General features: G+C 33.4%; 1 pseudogene; it reads left to right on the forward strand.

Annotated features, from left to right (window-relative positions):
- The first annotated feature begins 809 nt into the window (after window positions 1–809).
- On the forward strand, window positions 810–10,346 carry LOC108981732 (annotated as a pseudogene).
- The last annotated feature ends 1,200 nt before the right edge of the window (window positions 10,347–11,546 follow it).

An 11,546-nucleotide genomic window follows, 5' to 3' on the forward strand; every position in this document is an offset into this window, starting at 1 on the left:
CCAAGGTCTTTTACAAGAAATGCAATTCCTAAATCATGTATTAAAGTTGTAATGATAGAATGTGTAGATGAAGTGATGACTATGTCATCCACATAAACTAGTAGATAAATTTGAATTTCATTGTGAGTGGGAATGAAAAATGATGGATAAGCTCTAGATGAAAGAAAACCATAGTCAAGTAACTAGGAACTTAGCTGGGCGAACCATGCTCTTGGAGCTTGCTTGAGGCCGTATATGGCTTTGTGCTTTGTGGAGCTTACACACATGATTGGGCCGAGTAAAGTCAACAAAGCCTAAGGTTGCTGCATATAAACATCATTCGTTAGTAAACCATGAAAAAACATTTTGTATGTCAATTTGGCACAAAGGCCACCCTCGAGACCCTACAATGTAAAGGACTAAGCGGATTGTAGAGGGCTTAACCACCGGGTTGAATGTATCAGGAAACTCAATGACAGGTTGTTGATGAAAATCTTTGGCAACTAGACGTTCATTCTTTCTTTCAAAAAACCCATCAGCATGAGTTTTGGTGAGAAAAACCCATCTACAACTGAGAACATGGAGTGAGGAACAGGGGGCACGAGAGTCCAAGTATGATTTTGGATGAGTGCATCATACTCCTGAGCCATGGCATCATTCCATTCGGAGAACTTAGTAGCTTCTGAAAAACTTGAAGGATCATCTGGGACATTTACATAGATGGTGAGCCAGTGTCGAGTGGGATACGGTGTGGTTTCATCAATAAATCTTCAGGACGAGACAAATTCATTTGAGCCTGAGTGATTATAGGGGATCGTGGTGGAACAAGAATGGTAACAGAAGAATTGGGAACCGAAGGACTTGAAGATTCGAAATTAGAAGAAGCAGAGGATCGAGAGGAAGGAGATGAAGATATTTGTGGGGTAAGTGAGATTTGTGATAAAGAGATTAGGCCCGATCCGAGTAGAGACAGGGTTGAGACTCGAGTGGAAGGACCTGAATGAGGGCCCAATATGGAAGGGTGTAGAAGAGGTAATGAGGTCTTATCTGAAACAGAATTGAAAGAAGGGTTAGTGGGCCGCATCTTTGAAAAAGGAAAAGAAGTCTCATTGAAAATGACATAACGAAAAATATACAACTTGTTGGTTTTAAGATCCAAGCATTTATATCCTTTATGAGCTGGGCTATATCCCAAAAATAAGTAAGAGGTGGACCGAAAATTTAATTTATGGGAAGTATATGATCTTAAGTTGGGCCAACACTCACAACCGAACACTTTTAAAAATTTATAGTTAGGATCACATTTGTATACCAATGAGTAAGGATATTTATTTTTTATTACGGGAGAAGGGAGTAGATTAAATACACAGTCGTTTCAAAGGCCTCAACCCAGTAGGTGAAATGAATAGATGAATGGGCCAAAAAGGGAAACCTGGTTTCAACTATATGGCGATACTTTCTTTCTACGAGCCCATTTTGTTGATGTGTGTGTGGGCATGAAAAACGATGAGTTATACCAAGTTGTTTACACATAGTGGTGAGAGGTTTAAACTCATCATCTCCATCCGTTTGAAGAGTAATTAACTTGGTATTAAACAGTCATTCAATAAACGGTAAAAAGGATGAGAAAATTTGAGGTACATTAGATTTTAATTCAAGGGGAGAGCCATGTGAAACGAGTATAATAGTCAATAAATGAGATCTAATATTTATAACCATTGCAAGAGAAATAATGGGTTGGGCCCCAAAGATCATCACACAATAATTCTAGAGGCCGAATGTAATGAGCTTGACTTGCATGAAAGGGAAGTTGATGACATTTTGCAAGGGGACATTTGGGGCATTGAAAAACAGATTCTGTGGGAGAAAGGGGCAAGCACTTGGTGTGCAGTACACGAGAGACTATAGCTAGGGATGCCCAAGCAGTCGATGCCATTGATCAGGGGAAGTTCTCTTACCAACATGAACTGATGGAGACCACGAGGAAGGCATCTCGGAAGGAAAAATATAGAGGCCTCACGGGTGGGATCAGTGAGGAAGAGTTTCCCCATCTGCTTGCCCTTCAAAGAAAAGTGAGCAGAATGAAACTCAAAATAGTAAGCAATATTAATAAAAAAAATTAAGAATATAAACAAGATTTTCAGTGATAGAGTGAACATGAAGTAAGTTGCAAAGAATCAAGGAGGAAGAATTGCAGGGAAGAGAAGAGTCACTGAAGGTTTGGATAGGAAGCCCTGTGTCTTCAACCAGTCTCACCACCTGTATACGCCTCAGAGGATAAGTTCAAGTTAGATAAATCATTAGTAATGTGATGATTTGTTGTGGAATTGGGATACCAAGCCGAATCTGGAAGTGAACTTTGTGCAGTATAATTTGCATAAAAGTTCATTGGGGCTTCAAGTTGGTAGGAGTGGTTGAATCTATGTTGGCATAGGAGGGAAGCATGCCCAGTTTTGTTGCACCCTTGACAAGTGGGGCACTGTGCATTATATTGTTGTGATAGATTGTTTGAAAGAAGGTGAGTGTCTGCCACATCCATTGTAAGGATAACGGCCTCTGCTACGACCTTGTCGTCCACCTCGAAAGTGCGACTATGTTGGTCTCTGCTTGCTGAACTAAAGTTTGTAAAGGCTTAAAAGAAGAGGTTACAGTTATGTTGTTGTGAGAAATTCTATTTTCATGAATAAGAACGAGTTGGTAAAGTTCATGCGAGGAGAGGGGTTCAACCCGTGTAGTGACAGAAGTTACAAAGGACTCGTATGAGGGTCCTAGGCCATTTAGCATATAAGTAACAAGTTCTTTATCAGGTAGAGGATTACCAGTGGCAGCGAGTGAATCAGCAAGTAGGCGTACCTTCCCAAAGTAATCTGAGATTTTTTTATCTTCTCGTGAGAGATTCATGAGTTGAAAACGAACTTGAAACTCTTTGGTTTGGGAATAAGAGGAAAACATAGAAGAAAGTGAAGTCCATAGTTATTGAGATGTAGTAGAGGAGAGTACATGTCCTAAGATGGATTCTAAAAGGGAGGAGAAGAGAATACTCAAGACAAGTTGGTCAGTAGGTCGCCAAGAGAGGAAGGTAGGATAGGTTTTCAAGATAGCATCAAAACCATCAAGAAGAAATTTAGAAGGGCAAGGAGATGAGCCATCAACGAAGGAAAAGAGATCCTGACCACACAGGTATGCATATGTTTGCACCTTCCAGAGAAGGTAATTTTCGATAGACAGCTTTGTGGTGACAATATGTAAGAAGGATGAGGTAATGGAGGAGGGTGGAGGAGGAGGACGGGGAGAAGAAGGTGCAGCCATAGATCAAAGTGATTATTAGTCGATCAGCTCTGATACCATGTCAGATAGAGTACAATTGATAATGAATTCTTCTCATTGTATTTCATTGTAGTGCAGTATGTATATATTCACGATGGAAATAATAGAAAAGAATATAAGTTTGTTACAGATCACAATAGAGAATAACAGTGCAGTGCCTCTACAGTTTTATTCTAGAATGCATGTATGTTGTTTGTGTGTTGCTCAGCTTATGTGTGACTACAGGTATAGCCTCTGCTTATGTGTGACTACAGGTATAGCAGTGTTATATGGTCTAATATTATCCATTCTCATGTTAAGTATCAAAGAACTTGAAAATTTAAGTTTAAAGTAATTTGAAAGGTCATATAAATATACATTATGTAATTTGGAATTTATAGGTTTAGAAATAGTTTCACTTATTTTCTATATAACTCTTTGTTTAATTAATAATAAAAATATCTTGTGCAACAAATATGCCCTTTTGCGGAGACTAATGCTACCGCAAGTCATAAAAACTATCACAAACCTTTTTCTGGCAAATAAGAGTCGAGCTACTCTACCGTCTAGAGTAGCAGGCTCAAAGTTACCGCCCCTCACTTTTTGGTTTTTTTTTTTCATTTTTTTCATATTTTTTAATATTTTTAAATATTAAAAAAATATTCCAATACACTTAAAATCACTTCTTTAATCATTAAGTAAAAAAAAATTGCAAGTGGTCAAATGGAGTGGTAAGGTTGGGAGGGCAAAGTAGTTTTTTCTTGTAGAAAATATCTCACCAAAACAAGTCTTTTTTCCTGCAACCATGAAGTTTGTTGCAAATATTACCTACTCTGATATATCCTTTTGTTGTAAATACGTACAAAGAAAGCCGTCACAAATAAATTGTTCTAAATGTTTACCATTGTCGGGAAAACTTATTTTCCGTGTTGAGGTCTTTGCGACAACATTTCTTGTTGGTAATTATTTTTCTCTACATATAGTTATAGATTAATGTCTTATTTGGATAGTAAAAGTGTTTCATCTCATCTCAATTCATCATTCTAACGTTTTCAAATTCTTACACAAAATATAATAAACAATTTAATTTTTTTAAAATTTTAAAATAATAATAATATTAAAAAATAATATTCTAACAATATTTTATTTAACTTTCATCTCACGTCACTATCCAAACTGCATCTAAAAAAGCAATATTGGCCATTAATATCACCACAAGAATGTATTTCCTGCCAAGAGATATCGTGGAAAAAAGTTTTAGTGACAAAATGAGAATTACCACAACTTCTTTCATACAAAACGAGTTCGTCAATTTTAATTTCCATGTTTGTTGCCTAAAATGGCCTCCATTTTACAAATAATTTTGTAATTTACCATTATATTTTGATCAAAATCTCAAAAATAATTAATTACCCAAAAAATGGGACCTCAACCCGAAATAGTTTGTTGAGAATAAGCTTAATAAGGAGCATGAAATCCGGGTTCCAATCCGAGTATATTCGGGTTCCTGAGCTGGAATCCAGATGAACAGTCCTATATATGAGAAATACTATTTATTATTCTCACACTACATATAAACGTGTGATATTTTGTCATTTTTCTTCTATTTAAACACACATATATATACATAAACACATGCGTGTATTTAACTAGAATGAAAATAATAATAAATCTCATATTGGTGTGTAATATAAGAGATAATAAATAGAATTTTTCATCTATATATTAGTTTTGTTATCATTGAACACGGTGCACATGAAAATAGTACTTAACAATGAAACATAGTTTGACTATCAACCATTATAAATGAAAAGCAACAATTACATGTACAAATTAAAGCAACTTCATTAGGCTTATAAATTTAGATCCAATTAATTCTTTCAGCAGTTTGACTAAATGAAAAATGAAATAATATTTATAGTTATAGAATTTTTTGAAAAAATAAGTAAATATGATACATAACTACATGAAAAAAAGTAGACTCCACTAATTTTTTCATAAATAATGTATAGTATTTATATAATTTATAATTATATCTAACATTATTCAGATAAAATTCATAATGACACAGAGTACTCTTGAGATAGAATTCATTTTAGTCCCTCTGGATAAAAAAATCTTTCAATCCCTAACTATTCTAGTAAAGACGTGCTGCAAAAAAGACATCATGAAAATGCCAACCATTAGTTAAAACAAGCAATTCCCTAAATTCTGTCTTAGAGATTCGAAAACAAAAATTCAATTATTTTTTATATATTATTTTTATGTATTTTATTAATATAATTGACTGTATGTGTCACTTTTTTTAATATAAATAATTATTTTAAATAATTACATCAATAAATATATAAAAATAACTTTATATAATACAATTCTTCCAATTATTTTTTATTAGGCAGGGAATCGTTTTGATATGTTAAGTCACATAATTTTAATATAAAAAACCATTTTATTCACTCCATTAATAGCGTTAAGAAATGGAAAAATATTGGCGTGATGGGACAGTTTGTCACACTCCATGGATCATCTCATGATTACCAAACCCCAAAAGCGAGAGGGCAGACAAGATATGGAATTGGTTAAAGGAATATGCATGTTTTTCAAAGAAGATACAGTTTTAATTTTTCTGATTCATCCAAAGTAAACACAATTATAGAGATCTAGAACATTGCAATGTGATGACCAACTGCATGAGATTCTATACTTTCTATATGAATTGACGCGATTAATTTAAATCCAGCCATTTATTTGTTATAAATGGGTTGAGTTAAAACGCATAATTTATTTGATCTGATTAACATAATTTTACATAAAATTTAAAATTTATATTTATTAATAACCACAATATCTTAAAAAATATATTTCAAATTTTAACATATAACAAAATCAAAATTACAAACCATACAATAACAAATATGAGTGTTAATGTAAAAGTTTGTTGGCTAGGATTATATGACTATGACCTATTTGAATTATTGGATAAATGCAATTTGTCTTTATCTTTATCTATGAATATTTAAATTCAAAGATAAATAGATTAATAGATAAATGTTTGTCTTTATCTTTATCTATGAATATTTGAATTCTAAGACAAATGGTTAAATAGATAAATGTTCAAAAAACTTTTGATCAATATTGAATGTTTGAAAAGATAGGAGATATCAAGTGATCTGGATAGAAGATTTAAAAAGAAGATATCAAGTAGAAAGAATTTCGAACTATCAAGAAGTTATCCAGAACAGAAACTGAACAGAAATCAGTTATTGCATAGAAGAGTTATCGTGACATGTCAGCAATCAGTCAAGACACGTCTTCGCGACAGATTCTATCCATCAGCAGAATCCTACTGAAACTGGAACTCTTTCCAGATAGTTTATTTAAAAGATTCTACTGGTTAAAATCGTTAGAGATTCAGATCTATATATTTTCTAGAGTACTTTATAGTGCATTATTTGGTGAGAAAATTTCTTAGTGAATTTTTATATTTGTGATCTCTCTTTGAGTGTGATCGTGCTTCGAGCGTTGATGATCGTGTGATTGGACTTCAGCCCCTATAGTTCTAGGAGGAAAGACAATATTTGAAGATCGCTAGAGGTTTTGGTTGCTACTACAGTAGAAGACAAACATGTCGTTTGTCTCGGCAAGTAAGAGAGTCAAATTGCAAAGGTTTTGTAATTGATGAAAACTTGTAATTGATTTTCAAATAATAAAATTGATTTTCTTAGGTTTGGCTGCCCCGTAGGGTTTTACCTTTAAAGAATTCTTTAAAGGGTTTCCCTTCGATACCAATCTTAATGTTATGCAATTTAATTTATGTTATTGTTTAATTATTAAATTAATTGCATGATTGAATACTAACCAATTTGTTGAGTGAATTAATAGATATTTACGCTACATTACAGGGGTACTTGGGTAATTTCAATGAGCATAGATCTAAAATTACAATCTCAACTATAAAAATAATAAAAATATAAGCATACTGAGAAATATCAATATTATAACTTAACAATTATAAAATTTTAATTTTGAAATAAATTCTAAACATGTATAAAAGGAGTTGATTTCGTGTTAAGCAGGCTAATCCGGTATTGATCCGTTTATAAATTGTGTCTTAACGTGTCAATCCATTTTGATCTGAATCCGTTAACATCAAACTCAAACCTGTTAATTTCGTGTCATATTCGTGTTAGTTCATGACAGGTTATGTCACATATTGTCACTCCTATCCCATTTAAGTAAGGTAAGCCCCTCTATATAAGTTACAAGTAATGGCATTAAGGCCGCAAAAAGAAAAGGAAAGTTATTATTTAGAGGCATATATCTATTAAATTACTCATGAATAATAACAAACTAATCTCAATGTTATCTCATTTTCTTGCAATAATATAAATAAATTATTTATTAGTAAATTAATTATTAGAAGGTTTGAACCGCAATTTCAGCTTCTACCCTCTTATTTTAGGAGGAAGAATAAGTGTCAAATATATATAATTTATGAAGAAAAAGAATCGCCTGGTTTTTTTTTTAAAATATTTTTTTCTTATTCTCGTCCTTTTCTTGTCCTCACAGTGCCTACCTACCAGGGACTACGTACCACTATTGATATAGTGGAGCCATTCAATATGATTTGAGCCATTCAAAATGATCTGAAACTCTCCGGTATTCGGTTTTTTTTTTTTAATATTTGTGTATTTTCCACCCAAACAAAGAGCCCTTTTGATGTATCATATTTGAGTTAATGTAATTAGGACGGTAAATAAATCAGTTTGTTTGATAACCTGCTCGGTACTCACTCGGTTAAAATCGAATCGAACTCGATTCGTAAAAAAAAAAAGCTCATTCATGAAAGCAGATACCCGTTCGAATTGTAAATGACACATGCCCAACAAAACTCGATTTCACTCGTCTAAGATTCATTAAGGCCCGCTCGTTTATGCTAGAGTTGACTCGTTAGCTCGACTCGATTAAAACTCATTTATATATTGATAAATATATATATATATACACACATATACACATATATATATATATATTAATTAATAATAAAAGCATATCACTTTTATAATTAAATATATAATATGTAATCTAATTACTTATGTCTATATATTAAATATACTTCATAAGTATATTTTATAATTTGTATAATAATTAGTCGATAAAATTTAATAATTTTATATACTAGTATGTGGGAACTATATATGAAATAGAAATATGTTATCATATTAAATGTATGTATTAACAATATATGTAGGCATATAATATATTATTATTTTGGATAACAACTAATTAGATGTTAATTATTTATAAATTTTTTAAAATTTTATAATTCAATAAATGTTCTACTTGTTAGTTGTATAAATTCAATATTAGATTTTTTATTTTTTATTTTTTTAATTATTAAATCTTATTCAAAAAATTAAAAAATAAAAAATTCGAGTTCGAGCTCGAGTTCGAGTCGGGCTCGACTCGAACTCATTTGTGGGACGAGCTCGAGCTCGAGCTCGAGTTGAAAGTTTAGCTTATCGAGTCGAGCTCGAACAAAGAATAAAAAAAATCTCGGACTCGAGCTCGAGCTCGAGCTCGAGTATTTTGGGCAAGTCAAAGACCGGTTCGGCTCGGCTCGATTACAGCCTTAAACGCAATGGAAGGAAAGAAAGAAAAAATAGAGAAAAGATGGAACGTAAGTGCTTTACTAATCCAAGTATAATGTGGGAATCCTAGTATTGGCATGTACTTTTTGTTAAATAATATTTTAACATGAAACAATAATATTGGGAGTTTTAATTTTCTATGATTCACGATATTAAATAATAACAATTAGAAAATGTATATCTCTCCATTGTAATGTGAAAGAGAATCTGACCCGACTGTAAAAGAAGGATTACCTTAACAATTTTATCAATGTGTATCTCTCGATGGCTAGAGGTACACTTATATTGTAGGTGAGAACTCTTATACCTTTCAATACTTAAATAGACTTTTGGTCATTATGAAATCTAAATGTATTTTTGTCTCACTATAACTCATTAATTAATAAATATATTTGAACTAATATAAACTCATAGAGATATAGGTGTGTGAGACATTGAGTTTTAATAAAACTCTAACAGTTTTGGCACTACTCAAACAACTTGGGTTGTGTATTCATATATGATGGAAATATATACAAAACTCCATCATATCTACTCTATTATAATAAGTGGCTATCTAACTGCTATAGTAAATTTTCTTGTTTTCCGTTAACCTCCGTTGTTTTTCCCGTGAACTTCTGACCCAACAGTTCTTCACTTAAAAATCCCCCCGTCATCACCACACTTGCACGCATGTCCTTGGCTCGTGGTCTCACGGAGAAGACCATTGCAATAAGAGATAGAAAGCGATAATTCCCCACAATGATAGATAGATATAGATATAGACTTTCATATTACAAAAAATGGCATTGAACCAAATGCTACTATCCCCAGTACCACATCATTATCATATTCATCCACGACCACTAGAATAGCGGCTACAAGGAACTTCGTTTGCATAATACCCAAAACCCAATTCGCCAACCTCTCTGCTCCCATCTTCATCCACCAATTGGATGCTCGGTGGATTACCATGACTAGCAGCAATACAATTACAACACCCAGGTGGCATTCCCAAGGCCAGCGGAGATCTCGTGGAGTAAGAAACACAGTAACATGGTGCACTTATAAGCATCGTCGGCACCCAAGTCGAGATCAAGCACTTACCCTCTGGCAAAGCCCTTGCTTGGACCCGCCTCGCCTTCAAGAAGTCCTCCTCCCTCACCTCCTGGATAAACTTGAAAGGAGCCTCTCATATTTCCCTTTGCTAATTCTGTGATTGCAGGGAAAAAGTTTGGAAATAATGTTACAAGCAATGTTGGTTCTGTTGAAGAATTATGGCAAGCCTTCTTTGCTAATCCAGCGGATTGGTGGGATAATAGGAAGAACAAGAAAAATTCAAAATATCTAGATTTTAAGCACAAAGATACTGGAGAAGCTTTGTGGGTTAAAGGCAGGTACAATCCACCATGGAGAAGCTTCTTATTTTAATGTTGTTGAAGCTGAAGAAGATGAGGATCAAGATTTCGGAAGAAAGATGAAACCGAAGAGGAAGAAGAAGAAGTAGCGGACGGCGCGCAGGAGGAAAAGAAATAAAGCCCTAAGGGCTATGGCCAAAACGACGCCGTTTAGAGAGAAAGGGAGGACTGAGCTGCAAACTATGGGCTTGGCTTCAAATCCGAATGGGCTGGGCCCAAAAGAGAATAAGACACACTAAAATAAGCCCAGTCCGAAAAAGAAGGGTCCAATAAAATAAAATAAAAAATACATTAAAATAAGAAAATAAATTTCACAATTTAGTAATCATAAGTACCAGAATTTTATAAACAGAACCACAACAGTGAAATATCCTCAAAGAGGTTATGCAGTTATCCAGCAAAATATAATACAAAGTCAAAATATATAGACAAAAGAGGAAATAATTCTCATTTGGCCCAAAACACGCCATTAAATATCATCATCTTGTTGATGCAAACTCAATCATCTTGTTAAAGTACTGATCGTAGTAGTTAATTTGTTTGTTGAAATTCATTTGTAATATTCTATTAATTATATTACTTGTATAAAAGTTGAAGCAATGTTTTCTAAGCTATATATGCCATCAACTATTTTTACAAGTTTTGTAAAAAAACATATTATTTTTGTAAAACAACTGTTTGATCTAACTAGGCAATCGTGTTCTGCACGTTGCTTTGACCTAGTAAATAGAGAAATGTATATAAGAAAAACAAGAGTTTTTACCACATCTGCCTAGGGATTGTAGACGTGGCACCTTCAAAACACCAAGTTTATTGTTAAGATAGATCCCATGTCTTCAGCACAAGGACGTAAATATCCCAGAACTTCAGCAAGATCCCTAACTTCAGCCATATAAGATAATCCTGCAAATTCCATACAGCCTGTCTATACATGCATAAATGGAAAATCGACTTTGTAAAATTAATATTCCCACAAATCATGGGATTCATTTTGCTAGCATACTCTGTATATAATTACTTACACATCTTGTAAACAATTTGTTGAGAAATACAACATTATTCTCTGCAATCTTTGTTTTAATCTCTTATATGGTATCGGTTATCTTTTGGTAAAACACCTCTATTCGATCCTTGTGGCCTCAGTTTCTCCTTCAGTTTCTTCAGCTTCTTCGCACCCTATTGATCCCATTTGCATGTCCTTCATTGCTCCCAA

This window comes from Juglans regia, chromosome 6, assembly GCF_001411555.2.
Source record: "Juglans regia cultivar Chandler chromosome 6, Walnut 2.0, whole genome shotgun sequence".
NCBI classification, from domain to species: Eukaryota; Viridiplantae; Streptophyta; class Magnoliopsida; order Fagales; family Juglandaceae; genus Juglans; species Juglans regia.